The 14,985-nt window shown below is 37.9% G+C and overlaps 1 protein-coding gene and 1 long non-coding RNA gene across 8 annotated transcripts in view; one reads left to right on the plus strand and one right to left on the minus strand.

Moving 5' to 3' along the window:
- The window catches only part of LOC105486404 (sperm tail PG-rich repeat containing 2), a 657,812-nt gene that overhangs the window by 601,264 nt on the left and 41,563 nt on the right, over positions 1 to 14,985 (plus strand). The window lies entirely within an intron of this gene.
- LOC139362364 (uncharacterized) overlaps positions 1 to 14,985 on the minus strand; it is a 52,032-nt gene that overhangs the window by 24,370 nt on the left and 12,677 nt on the right. The window contains exon 3 of one of the 2 annotated variants that reach the window (XR_011621158.1): positions 2,852 to 2,980. The exons of the other annotated variant lie outside the window; for it this stretch is intronic. This is a non-coding gene — a long non-coding RNA (uncharacterized lncRNA). Of the gene's footprint in view, positions 1 to 2,851; positions 2,981 to 14,985 lie in introns of those variants that run through there. 2 annotated transcript variants of the gene reach the window in all.

Below are 14,985 nucleotides of genomic sequence, written 5' to 3' on the forward strand. Positions count from 1 at the left end.
TCTCATAAGTTATTCAATTTAGTATCCTATGCATTGCAAGAATCTCTTCTTCTTGTGGAAATATAATAAAATATAAAATCTGCCAACCCCCAAATTTCTCCTCACAAATATAGAAAGAAAAAAAAAAAACAGTTTTTATCATTGAATGAGCATTAAACTGACTACAATTCACATTCTAGGTGATCCCTAAAGAGATGGCAAAGAACAAAAGAATCTAACTCTTCTATAGCCAAGCTGATGCAATCCATTACATACATGTTGGATTTATGTTTAAATGTTTCCATTCAAAGGAAAAATTAAACTTACATGTTTTCAACGAATAGGAAGTTACATCTTGGAGTCAAATATCAAGGCTTAAACTTCTGAGGAGTCAGGGAGAAAGAGTGCCCCCTCCTTGATGTTTACATTTCAAAAAAAGATGTTTTCAGAGGTCCCCATGTAAGACATTCCTGGGATCAAAACTGGCAAGAGGCTCATTGAATTTTAAAAAGATTTGTATATATCTCAGAGAGACAGAGAAAAACTTTTACAATTTCAGGTGTTCTAATAGAAGACAAGTAGTTCTTCGATGGTTGGGAAAGGAGTTCTCTTTCCATTTGGCACCAGGGAAAATTTTTAGTGTAAATATTTTTTAGATTTGTATCTACCCTATATTCAGCACCATTTTTACCAGATGACCATCTAGGTGTGCACTGAGTGCTTTAAAGAGGAAATCGCTATAGCATTGTAAATTGTACTTTATTGGCAACTAGTTATGAAAGTATTCTTTACATGCAATGATAAAGTTGGTACGACTTTTACCCATTTATCCTGGGGCATCATTTATTCTCTTCACTGTCCTCTTGCCTTTTAATTGCTTGCTTTCATTATCATTGCCCCATTGAGTTCATCTTCATCACTGCCACTCAAGAGTTCTTTGCAAACCTGATCATGTTACTTTTCTTCTCAAATTGTCCATTAGGTTTTCTGTGCTTTCAGAATAAATTTCACACTTGTTTTCACATTATACAGAGAGTATTATATGCTTTCTTTTGCCTACCTGTCTGACTTGCTTCCTTACACTTGCACCACTCTTTAGCTATAAGTTAAAATCTTTAGTTAAGGGCATCATGCCTTCTTAAGTCTCTGTGCCTTTGCATGTACTGTTGCTTTCATGCTAAGCATTCTTCTATCCCTTCTTCATATAAACTAATATAATGCCTCTTTGTTATTCAAAGATAAAGCTGATGCTTTATCTCCTCTGAGAGGCCATTTCTTTCTACGTATAGCTTCTGTCCAGTGATCTTTTTGATGCTCTCTCCTATGTCTTCTGCATTTCTGTAACTCTGGCACCAAGTACAAAGCATTTGGTGCCCAAATTTTACCAAATAAATGTTTGATAACTTTAAAAAGGAATAAGTTCTTTGAGGTAGGTAATCTAATTCTGTTGGGGGGTTGAGGTAAGAAGAAGCTGGAAATTTATTTAACATCTTTTGTTTTTTAAAGAGGAAAATTAAGAAGCTGATAAGCTCTTTTCTCCTTGGGTAAAAAAGCCCAAGATTGCCAATATGTGGGCTTTCTGTGGAGTAACTTTCTTTTAAAGTGAGTATGGGTTTGGAGTAACTTTAAAAGAAAATTTTCTGCCAAAATTTGAAATGGTGGACTTAGGTCTCAGCCAAGATGAGGTTAACACCTCACCAAAGTTAGAATATGTTAAGAAATACAATAATCTTAGGTATAAAAATTAGGAAAAAATAATCCAAAAAATTGCAAGTTAGTGAATCAGAAAGAGAATAGAAGAATGCATTTGCCAAGTAAACTGAAGTCATATTAACTAAATTCCTTATGCTGTAAATGGGTTTAGCTATGTATTTGCTTGCCTTTTAATAGGTTTAATTATGTGCTTTTTGCCAATGACTGGTGTTTCAGAAATGGGAACTTCAACATCAGAAAAGAGAAAGGATATGGGAAGTCCTAAATCTAAGCTCTTTGAAGGAGAGATGTTTAGAGATATTAAAGGTTAGGAACACAGAAAAAGGGCAGTGGAAATTGGCATGTTAGTTTTCAGATTTCATGCTGCATATGTTGCCTATTTGGTACTAACCTATACATGCAGACAGTACTTTGTGAGCTGTTTTGTGTTATTACTTGGATTATAACAGTGAAACCAGGAGATACATGGAAGCAAGTACTCCTTCACTGAGTTTTTAAAAAGTTATCCTAGTGTCTCTATAATGTAACCAATTACTTAGTGGAAATGTACAGATAGAGGCTGAGAATGGCTACCATTTTTGGGAGGGACAGAGGAAGAGAATCTAATAAAGTGGCAAACAGAATAGTAGAATATAAGTAATGGCGTGGAAATTAAGAAGAGAGAGAGGGAATAATTAATATTGCCAATGGCTGAAGAGACGTTAAGTAGAATGAAGACTGAAAGAACTCATTGGGTTTGCCAAGTAGGGAACTATTGGTGGTCTTAGCAAGAACAGTTTATGTAGAATGATGAGGGTAGAAAATGTGGAAATCAGCCTGTCATAAATTAGAATAAATGAGGGGAGGAGTGGGAATATCAATAACATCACTATCACATTTATGTATCCATAACCAATGTGTAATATTGGATTGTATCTGTAAAAAATTTACAAATTATATATCTAGATAATACTATACTAGCTGGCATTGAAATCTATCCTTCTTGAGCCAACACAGCTGTAGGAAAATGAATCTTCCCTCAATTTCTTGGTGTTCCTATGAGGTCCTGACCATCTAAACTACAGAAATTGATACACTATGAGATAATGTTTGCTTTATTTGCCCCAGAAAAAAATGTTCTCTTCATAAGGTATGGATACTAGATCTGCGTCTTTTGTCTCCTTAATTGTAGTCAGTTGATCCCATCTAGAGATTAAGCGTTCTCCTAATTTACCCAGAGCCAAACACTTACATTCTGGGGTAGGGACCTTCACCCTCTTCAGAAAGAGACCTTTGAAGGAAATAAGACCTTTGAAGGAAAAAAAATGTATGTTTACATTTCAAATGAAGAGAAAACCCTGAGTAGTAAACTCAGAGATGCTAGTGTTATTTTCCCTCTAGAAGCATATTTACACTCAAAGTGTAAGAACTCAAAATTCTTTCCCTTTTCTTCCCAAGGTGAATATGCTTACATTAGGAATAAAAGGTTTTCCTCCCTTAATTTAAGAGGGAAGGAGGGACAACTGTCCCTCTACTATATAAGCCCTTAGATCCGTATTTTCAGAGTCTCTCTCCCACGGTACCATCTTTGCATATGTGTGGAACTACCTATTTGACTATATGTGGCCTCTCATCTGGTCACCTAGGTGGTACTAGCCTTGGGGGACCACTGCTACAATGTTACTCTGGCTGCTGTTATTGTAAGAAAATAAAGCTCCGATTTCTGTTCCAGATGTCTGATATATCTACTATTATCTATTTATCTGTCTCTCTATCTGTCCATCTGTATTAGTCTGTTTCCACAATGCCAATAAACACATACCTGAGACTGGGCAATTTATAAAAGAAAGAGGTCTAATGGACTTACAGTTCCAAATGGGTGTGGAGGCCTCACAATCATGCTAGAAGGCAAGGAGGTGGAAGTCACATTTTACATGGATGGCAGCAGGCAAAGAGAGAGAGCTCGTGCAGGGAAATTCTTGTTTTTCAAGCCATCAGATCTACTGAGACTTATTCACTATCATGAGAACAGCATGGGAAAGACTCACCCCCATGATTCAATTACCTCCCACTGGGTTCTTCCCATGAACTGTGGGAATTGTGGAAGTTACAATTCAAGATGAGATTTGGGTGGGGACACAGGCAAACAATATCACCATCTATCTATCTATTTATCAATATATAAATGTGAAAGTAGGGTAACATCTCAGACCCATCACAGTTTCTGACTTACCATCAGCTAGACCATGTTATCTTGACTATCATATAGTTACCATAGATGAATAACTGAATTCTAGTTATTGCAATGTGAGTGGAAATGATGTCTGTCACTTCCAGGCCTGATTCTTAAACATTATTTGTTTTGTCCTCTATGTATTTTCTCTTTCTGTTCAACTGGGATTGCCAGCGATCTTGGAAACCACTTTTTGAAAATGGCTGATTTGCTATGAGTCTGGGTTTCTGAAAGACTGCCTACTTACCCACTCCTCTCACCTCCTTTGCCTTGCAGGCCAGAAACATTGATTCTTCACTGCTGTTTGAGTGAGACATAAATTTCTATTTTGTCTATTTGCTAGAGCAGTTAAGAACAATACTGTATTTACACATGATAGAGTGGGTAAGAGCTTATTTTAGGGACAGATTGCATGTAAATAAATTACTAACTGTTCGATCTTCAGCAAAATACTTAATCTTTCTGTTCCTCATTTGCTCATCTGTAAACTGGGGTAACTCTTAGGGCTTTTCTTGAGATTAAATTAATATATTTAAAGTGCTTAGAACAATGTCTAGCACATAGAAAATAGCCTGAAATACTTTGTTATTATTATTATTATACATTCATTACTTGATTTTTCTCTTAAGATAAGTTTTCAAGAATAATCCCTGTAGATAAATGTAGATTTAGTTCATTTATCTTGATGATTAGATTATATTCCATTTTATTAAGGCCCAGACTTAGTTATTTCTTGAATACAAACTATAAGAACACAAGTGTGAAGAACATGTAACAACTTCAGAATTGTAGTTATTTCTGTGGAAGAAAGAGGGGAGGGGATGCAATTGTGATGGAATTTTGATAATTATGGGTGGTAAATACATAGGTTTCTTTTATATTATACCTGTATTTTCTCCAATTTTGAAATACTATATAATTAAAATAAATTGCAAATTACTTTGTATGACCTTTTTCTAATAAACAATAAATTTTCATATAAATTCGTGCATTTTACTCATTTATAGCTTTTTTCTAAGTCATTTATAAGTTTTGTGTTTTTCTGTACCATTAATGGAATAGTGCAGTTTTGAAAATAGCCCAAAGTATTCAATTCTTAAACATGGATGGTATAAATATGACATAGTAAACTTAATCCAACTATTAGTATTGCTATATTTTATTGAATCTAATACACCATCAAGTGTAAAATTTTACATAGCATTAAGAAAGAAAAATATTCTGATTTTAAGAAATCATGAAGTATAAGATGCATTCTAATTTTAGAGATGTTAAAATGTAAAAAAAATGGTGTGTTGGAAATAATAAAATATATTTTTTCTAATAGCAGTTTTCATTTCTTCAATAGACATAAATATCAAAGATTTAATTTAGTTTGTTTTTTAGTCAGCTTTACTGAAGTATGTTTTATATAAAATTTTTAAAACTAAATTTAAAGGTTCAATTTGATGAATTTTGATAGTTATATTGTGTAGTAGATCATTTTCGTCACCTCTTTAAGTTTCCTTTCTGTGACCCTTTACCTGTAACAACCACTATTCGGGTTTTGTAGTTAAATTTTTCCTTTTCTAGAAGTTCATTTAAATGAAATGATACCATATGTAGTCTTCTTGGTCTGGGTTTTTTTTTTTCCATAGATTATTGGCATATAGACAGGTGGTATTTGGTTATATCAGTATACACTGCACCCTATTTGCAGTCTTTTATCCCTCTCCCCACTCCCACCCTTCCTCCCAAGTCCCCAAAGTCCATTGTATCATTCTTATGCCTTTGCATCCTCGTAGCTTAGCTCCCACATATCAGTGAGAACATACAGTGTTTGGTTTTCCATTCCTGAATTGCTTCACTTAGAATAATAGTCTCCAGTCTCATCCAGGTCACAGAAAATACTGTTAATTCATTCTTTTTTATGACTGAGTAGTATTCCATTGTGTGTGTGTGTATATATATATACACACACACACACCACAGTTTCTTTATCCACTCATTGATTGATGGGCATTTGGGTTGGTTCCATGATTTTGCAATTGTGAATTGTGCTGCTATAAACATGTGTGTGCAAGTATCTTTTTCATATAGTGACTTCTTTTCTTCAGGGCAGATACTCAGTAGTGGGATTGCTGGATCAAATGCTAGTTCTACTTATAGTTCTTTAAGGAGTCTCCACACTGTTTTCCATTGTGGCTGTACTAATTTACATTCCCACCAGCAGCGTAGAAGTGTTCCCTGTTCACTGCATCCACGCCAACATCTACTGTTTTTTGATTTTTTTATTATGGTCATTCTTGCAGGAGTAGGTGGTATCACACTGTGGTTTTGATATGCATTTCCCTGATCATTAGCAATGTTGAACATTTTTTCATGTGTGTCGGTCATTGTACATCTTCTTTTGGGAATTAGCTATTCATGTTTTTAGCCCACTTTTTGATGGGATTATTTTTTTCTTGCTGATTTGTTTGAGTTAATTGTAGACTCTGCATATTAGTCCTTTGTCGGATGTATAGATTGTGAAAATTTTCTCCCACTCTATGGGTTGTCTGTTTACTCTGGTGACTGTTCCTTTTGCCATGCAAAAGCTCTTTAGTTTAATTAAGTCCCAGTTATTTACTCTTTTTTATTGCATTTGCTTTTGGGTTCTTGGTCATAAAATCCTTGCCTAAGCCAATGTCTATAATCTTCTAGAATTTTTAGTTTCAGGTCTTAAATTTAAGTCCTTAATCAATCTTGAGTTGATTTTTGTGTAAAGTTTGAGATGAGGATCCATTTTCATTCTCCTACATATGGCTAGGCAATTATCCCAGCACTATTTGTTGAAAATGGTGTCTTTTCACTGCTTTATGTTTTTGTTTGCTTTGTTGAAGATAAGATGGCTGTAAGTATTTGGGTTTACTTCTGGGTTCTCTATTCTGTTCCATTGGTCTGTGTGCCCATTTTTATACCAGTATCATGCTATTTTGGTGACTATGGCCTTAAAGTATAGTTTGAAATCAGGTAGTGTGATGCCTCCAGGTTTGTTCCTTTTGCTTAGTCTTGCTTTGGCTAGGCAGGCTCCAAAAAAAATTTTTTTTTTATAATTTTGTGAAGAATGATGGTGGTATTTTGATGGGGATTGCATTGAATTTGTAGATTGCTTTTGTCAGTATGGTTATTTTTACAACATTGATTCTATCCATCCATAAGCATGGGATATGTTTCCATTTGTTCATGATGTCTTTGATTTCTTTCAGCAGTGTTCTGCAGTTTTCCTTGAGAGGTCTTTTGCCTCCTTGGTTATGTATATTTCTAAGTTTATTCTATTTTTATTTATTTATTTTTTTGCAGCTATTGTAAAAGGGGTTGAGTTCTTCATTTGATTCTCCACTTGGCCACTGTTATTGTATAGAAGAGCTATTGATTTTTGTACATTAATCCTGTTGCTGAATTCTTTTATGAGTTCTAGGAGCTTTCTGGAGGAGTCTTTACGGTTTTCGAGGTAAATGATCATATGGTCAGCAAACAGTGACAGTTTGACTTCCCCTTCGCTGATTTGGATGCCCTTTATTTCTTTCTCTTGTCTGATTGCTGTGACTAAGCCTTCCAGTACTATGTTGAAGAGGAGTGGTGAGAGTGGGCATCCTTCTCTTGTTCCAGTTCTCAGAGGGAAGGCTTTCAGCTTCTCCCCTTTCAATATTATGTTGGCTGTGGCTTTGTAAGAGATGGTTTTCATTAAATTGAGGTATGTCCCTTGTATACTGATTTTGCTGAGAGTTGTAATCAAGGGATGCTGGATTTTATCAAATGCTTTTTCTGCATCTAGTGAAATGATCATGTGATTTTTGTGTTTAATTCTGTTTATGTGGTATATCACATTTATTGACTTGAGTATATCAAACCATTCCTGCATCCCTGGTGTGAAACCCACTTGATCATGGTGGATTATCTTTTTGATGTGTTGCTGGATTTTGTTAGCTAGTATTTTGTTAAGAATTTTAGGACCCAGAGCAAGATAGCTGAATAGGAAAAGCTCCAGTCTCTAGCTCCCAGCGTGAGTGACACAGAAGACTGCAGGTGATTTCTGCATTTTCAACTGAGGTACTGGGTTCATCTCACTGGGGAGTGCCAGACAATCAGTGCTGGTCAGCTGGTGCAGCCCAACCAGCAAGAGCTGAAGCAGGGCGAGACATCGCCTCACCTGGGAAGCACAAGGGGGAAGGGAATCCTTCTTCCTAGCCAGGGGAACTGAGACATACAACACCTGGAAAATTGGGTAACTCCCACCCTAATACTGCACTTTACCAAGGGTCTTAGCAAACCAGGAGATTATATTCCACACCTGGCCTGGAGGGTCCCACGTGCACGGAGCCTCCCTCATTGCTAGCACAGCAGTCTGCCATCTAACTGCAAGGCAGCAGCGAGGCTGGGGGAGGGGTGCCCACCATTGCTGAGGCTTAAGTAGGTAAACAAAGCCACCAGGAAGCTCGAACTGGGTGGAGCCCACAGCAGCTCAAGGAGGCCTGCCTGTCTCTGTAGATTCCACCTCTGGGGACAGGGCATAGCTAAACAAAAAGCAGCTGAAACCTCTTCAGATGCAAATGACCCTGTCTGACAGCTTTGAAGAGAGCGGTGGATCTCCCAACACAGAGGTTGAGATCTGAGAACGGACAGACTGCCTGCTCAAGTGGGTCCCTGACCCCTGAGTAGACTAACTGGGAGACAGCCCACACTAGGTGCAGACCAACATCCCACACCTCACACGGTGGGGTACACCCCTGAGATGAAGCTTCCAGAACAAGAATCAGACAGGAACACTCGCTGTTCAGCAATATTTTATCTTCTGCAACCTCCGCTGCTGATACCCAGGCAAACAGGGTCTAGAGTGGACCTCAAGCAATCTCCAACAGACCTACAGCTGAGGGTCCTGACTGTTAGAAGGAAAACTAACAGAAAGGACACCCACACCAAAACCCCATTAGTCCATCACCATCAGCAAAGACCAGAGGCAGATAAAACCACAAATATGGGGAAAAAGCAGGGGAGAAAAGCTGGAAATTCAAAAAATAAGAGTGCATCTCCGCCTCGAAAGGAATGCAGCTCATCGCCAGCAATGGATCAAAGTTGGACAGAGAATGACTTTGGTGAGTTGAGAGAAGAAGGCTTCAGTCCATCAAACTTCTCAGAGCTAAAGGATGAGTTACGTACCCAGCGCAAAGAAATTAAAAATCTTGAAAAAAGAATGGAAGAATGGATAACTAGAATAATAAATGCAGAGAAGGCCATAAAGGAACTGACAGAGATAAAAAACATGACATGAGAAATACGTGACAAATGCACAAGCTTCAGTAACTGACTCGATCAACTGGAAGAAAGAGTATCAGCGATTGAGGATCAAATGAATGAAATGAATCAAGAAGAGAAATCTAAAGAAAAAAGAGGAAAGAGAAATGAACAAAGCCTTCAAGAAGTATGGGATTATGTGAAAAGACCAAATCTATGTCTGATTGGGGTGCCTGAAAGTGAGGGGGAAAATGGAACCAAGTTGGAAAACACTCTTCAGGATATCATCCAGGAGAACTTCCCCAACCTAGTAAGACAGGCCAACATTCAAATTCAGGAAATACAGAGAACGCCACAAAAATACTGGTCGAGAAGAGCAACTCCAAGACACGTAATTGTCAGATTCACCAAAGTTGAAATGAAGGAAAAACTGTTAAGGGCAGGCAGAGAGAAAGGTCGGGATACCCACAAAGGGAAGCCCATCAGACTAACAGCAGATCTCTCGGCAGGAACTCTACAAGCCAGAAGAGAGTGGGGGGCAATATTCAACATTCTTAAAGAAAAGAATTTTAGGCCGGGCGCGGTGGCTCAAGCCTGTAATCCCAGCACTTTGGGAGGCCGAGACGGGCGGATCACGAGGCCAGGAGATCGAGACCATCCTGGCTAACACAATGAAACCCCATCTCCACTAAAAATACAAAAAAAATTAGCCGGGCGTGGTGGCGGCGCCTGTAGTCCCAGCTACTCGGGAGGCTGAGGCAGGAGAATGGTGGGAACCAGGGAGGCGGAGCTTGCAGTGAGCTGAGATCGCGCCACTGCACTCCAGCCCGGGCGACAGAGCGAGACTCCGCCTCAAGAAAAAAAAAAAAAAAAAAAAAAAAAAAAAGAAAAGAATTTTAAACCCAGAGTTTCATATGCAGCCAAACTAAGTTTCATAAGTGAAGGAGAAATAAAATCCATTACAGACAAGCAAATGCTTAGAGATTTTGTCACCACCAGGCCTGCCCTACAAGAGACCCTGAAGGAAGCACTAAACATGGAAAGGAACAACCGGTAACAGCCATTGCAAAAACATGCCAAAATACATCAACTAATGAGCAAAATAACCAGCTAATATCACAATGACAAGACCAAGTTCACACATAACAATATTAACTTTAAATGGAAGTGGACTAAATGGTCCAATTAAAAGACACAGACTGGCAAAGTGGATCAAGAGTCAAGACACATCAGTTTGCTGTATTCAGGAGACCCATCTCACATGCAGAGACACACATAGTCTCAAAATAAAGGGATGGAAGAAGATCTACCAAGCAAATGGAGAAAAACGAAAGCAGGGGTTGCAATCCTAGTCTCTGATAAAACAGACTTTGAACCATCAAAGATCAAAGGAGACAAAAGAGGCCGTTACATAATGGTAGAGGTATCAATTCAACAGGAAGAGCTAACTATCCTAAATACATATGCACCCTATACTGAAGCACCGAGATTCATAAACCAAGTCCTTAGAGACTTACAAAGAGACTTAGACTCCCATACAATAATAATGGGAGACTTCAACACCCCACTGTCAACATTAGACAGATCAACGAGACAGAAAGTTAACAAGGATATCCAGGAATTGAACTCATCTCTGCACCAAGCGGACCTAATAGACATCTACAGAACTATCCACTCCAAATCAACAGAATGTACATTCTTCTCAGCACATCGCACTTATTCCAAAATTGACCACATAATTGGAAGTAAAGCACTCCTCAGCAAATGTACAAGAACAGAAATTATAACAAACTGTCTCTCAGACCACAGTGCAATCAAACTAGAACTCAGGACTAAGAAACACAATCAAAACTGCTCAACTATATGGAAACTGAACAACCTGCTCCTGAATGACTACTGAGTCCATAACGAAATGAAGGCAGAAATAAAGATGTTCTTGGAAACCAATGAGAACAAAGATACAACATACCAGAATCTCTGGGACACATTTAAAGTAGTGTGTAGAGGGAAATTTATAGCACTAAATGCCCACAAGAGAAGGCTGGAAAGATCTAAAATTGACACTCTAACATCACAATTAAGAGAACTAGAGAAGCAAGAGCAAACACATTCAAAAGCTAGCAGAAGGCAAGAAATAACTAATATCAGAGCAGAACTGAAGGAGATAGAGACACAAAAAACCCTCCAAAAAATCAGTGAATCCAGGAGCTGGTTTTTTGAAAAGAACAGCAAAATTGATAGACCACTAGCAAGACTAATAAAGAAGAAAAGAGAGAAGAATCAAATAGATGTGATAAAAAATGATAAAGGGGATATCACCACTATCACCACTGACCCCACAGAAATACAAACTACCATCAGAGAATACTATAAACACCTCTATGCAAATAAACTAGAAAATCTAGAAGACATGGATAATTTCCTGGACACTTACACTCTCCCAAGACTAAACCAGGGAGAAGTTGAATCCCTGAATAGACCAATAGTAGGCTCTGAAATTGAGGCAATAATTAATAGCCTACCAACCAAAAAAAGTCCAGGACCAGATGGATTCACAGCTGAATTCTACCAGAGGTGCAAGAAGGAGCTGGTACCATTACTTTTGAAACTATTCCAATCAATAGAAAAAGAGGGAATCCTCCCTAACTCATTTTATGAGGCCAACATCATCTTGATACCGAAGCCTGGCAGAGATACAACAAAAAAAGAGAATTTTAGACCAATATCCCTGATGAACATCGATGCAAAAATTCTCAATAAAATACTGGCAAACCGAATCCAACAGTGCATCAAAAAGCTTATTCACCATGATCAAGTGGTCTTCATCCCTGGGATGCAAGGCTGGTTCAACATACGCAAATCAATAAACGTAATCCAGCATATAAACAGAACCAAAGACAAGAACCACATGATTATCTCAATAGATGCAGAAAAGGCCTTTGACAAAATTCAACAGCCCTTCATGCTAAAAACGCTCAATAAATTCGGTATTGATGGAACGTACCTCAAAATTATAAGAGCTATTTATGACAAACCCACAGCCACTATCATACTGAATGGGCAAAAACTGGAAGTATTCCCTTTGAAAACTGGCACAAGACAGGGATGCCCTCTCTCACCACTCCTATTCAACATAGTGTTGGAAGTTCTGGCTAGGGCAATCAGGCAAGAGAAAGAAATCAAGGGTATTCAGTTAGGAAAAGAAGAAGTCAAATTGTCCCTGTTTGCAAATGACATGATTGTATATGGAGACACCACATTGTCTCAGCCCAAAATCTCCTGAAGCTGATAAGCAACTTCAGCAAAGTCTCAGGATACAAAATTAATGTGCAAAAATCACAATCATTCTTATACACCAGTAACAGACAAACAGAGAGCCAAATCACGAATGAGCTCCCATTTACAATAGCTTCAAAGAGAATAAAATACCTAGGAATCCAACTTACAAGGGATGTGAAGGATGTCTTCAAGGAGAACTACAAACCACTGCTCAGCGAAATAAAAGAGGACACAAACAAATGGAAGAACATACCATGCTCGTGGATAGGAAGAATCAATATCATGAAAATGGCCATACTGCCCAAGGTAATTTATAGATTCAATGCCATCCCCATCAAGCTACCAACGACTCTCTTCACAGAATTGGAAAAAACTGCTTTAAAGTTCATATGGAACCAAAAAAGAGCCCACATTGCCAAGACAATCCTAAGTCAAAAGAACAAACCTGGAGGCATCATGCTACCTGACTTCAAACTATACGACAAGGCTACAGTAACCAAAACAGCATGGTTCTGGTACCAAAACAGAGATATAGACCAGTGGAACAGAACTGTGTCCTCAGAAATACTACCACACATCTACAACCATGTGATCTTTGACAAACCCAAGAAAAACAAGAAATGGGGAAAGGATTCCCTATTTAATAAATGGTGCTGGGAAAATTGGCTAGCCATAAGTAGAAAGCTGAAACTGGATCCTTTCCTTTCTCCTTATATGAAAATTAATTCAAGATGGATTAGAGATTTAAATGTTAGACCTAATACCATAAAAACCCTAGAAGAAAACCTAGGTAATAGCATTCAGCACATAGGCGTGGGCAAGGACTTCATGTCTAAAACACCAAAAGCAACGGCAACAAAAGCCAAAATTGACAAATGGGACCTAATTAAACTAAAGAGCTTCTGCACAGCAATAAAGCTACCATCAGAGTGAACAGGCAACCTAAAGAATGGGAGAAAATTTTTGCAATCCACTCATCTGACAAAGGGCTAATATCCAGAACCTACAAAGAACTCAAACAAATTTACAAGAAAACAGCAACCCCATCAAAAAGTGGGCAAAGGATATGAACAGACACTTCTCAAAAGAAGACATTTATGCAGCCAACAGACACATGAAAAATGCTCATCATCACTGGCCATCAGAGAAATGCAAATCAAAACCACAATGAGATACCATCTCACACCAGTTAGAATGGCGGTCATTAAAAAGTCAGGAAACAACAGGTGCTGGAGAGGATGTGGAGAAATAGGAACACTTTTACACTGTTGGTGGGATTGTAAACTAGTTCAACCATTGTGGAAAACAGTATGGCGATTCCTCAAGGATCTAAAACTAGAAATACCATTTGACCCAGCCATCCCATTACTGGGTATATACCCAAAGGATTATAAATCATGCTGCTATAAAGACACATGCACACGTATGTTTATTGCAGCACTATTCACAATAGCAAAGACTTGGAATCAACCCAAATGTCCATCAGTGACAGATTGGATTAAGAAAATGTGGCACATATACACCATGGAATACTATGCAGCTATAAAAAAGGATGAGTTTGTGTCCTTTGTAGGGACATGGATGCAGCTGGAAACCATCATTCTCAGCAAACTATCGCAAACACAGAAAACCAAACACCGCATGTTCTCATTGATAGGTGGGAATTGAACAATGAGATCACTTGGACTCGGGAAGGGGAACATCACGCACCAGGGCCTATTATGGGGAGGGGGGAGAGGAAGGATGGCATTGGATGTTATACCTGAAGTTAATGACGAGTTGATGTGTCCTGAAGCGTTGATGGGTGCAGCACACCAACATGGCACAAGTATATATATGTAGCAAACCTGCACATTGTGCACATGTACCCTAGGACTTAAAGTATAATACTAACAAAAAAAAAAAAAAGAATTTTAGCCTCTATGTTCATCAGGGATATTGGTCTGTAATTTTCTTTTTTTGTTATATCCTTTCCTGATTTTGGTATTAAGTTGATGCTGACCTCATAGGATGAATTAGGGAGAGTTCCCTCTTTCTCTGTCTTGTGGAATAGTGTCAAAAGGATTGGCACCAATCTTCTTTGGATGTTTAGTAGAATTCTGCTGTGAATTCATCTGGTCCTGGACTTTTTTTGTTGGTAATTTTTAAATTACCATTTCAATCCCACTACTTGTTATTGGTGTGTTCAGGGTATCTAATTCTTCCTGATTTAAGCTAGGAGAATTGTATTTTTCCAGTAATTCATTTATCTTTTCTAGGTTTTCTATTTCATGTGCATAAAAGTTTACATAGTAGCCTTGAATGATCTTCTGTATTTCAGTGGTGTCAGTTGTAATATCTCCTGTTTCATTTCTTAATGAGGTTATTTGGATTTTCTCTCTTTTTCATTACTCTTGGTAATGGTCTTTCAATTTTATTTGTCTTTTCAAAGAACAGGCTTTTTGTTTCATTTATATTTTGTTTTTGTTGTTGTTGTTGTTGTTGTTTCAATGTCATTTATTTCTGCTCTGATTTTCATATTTCCTTTTTGCTGCTGAGTTTGGATTTGA

The sequence above is a fragment of the Macaca nemestrina genome, chromosome 3 (assembly GCF_043159975.1).
Source record: "Macaca nemestrina isolate mMacNem1 chromosome 3, mMacNem.hap1, whole genome shotgun sequence".
Lineage (NCBI taxonomy): Eukaryota > Metazoa > Chordata > Mammalia > Primates > Cercopithecidae > Macaca > Macaca nemestrina.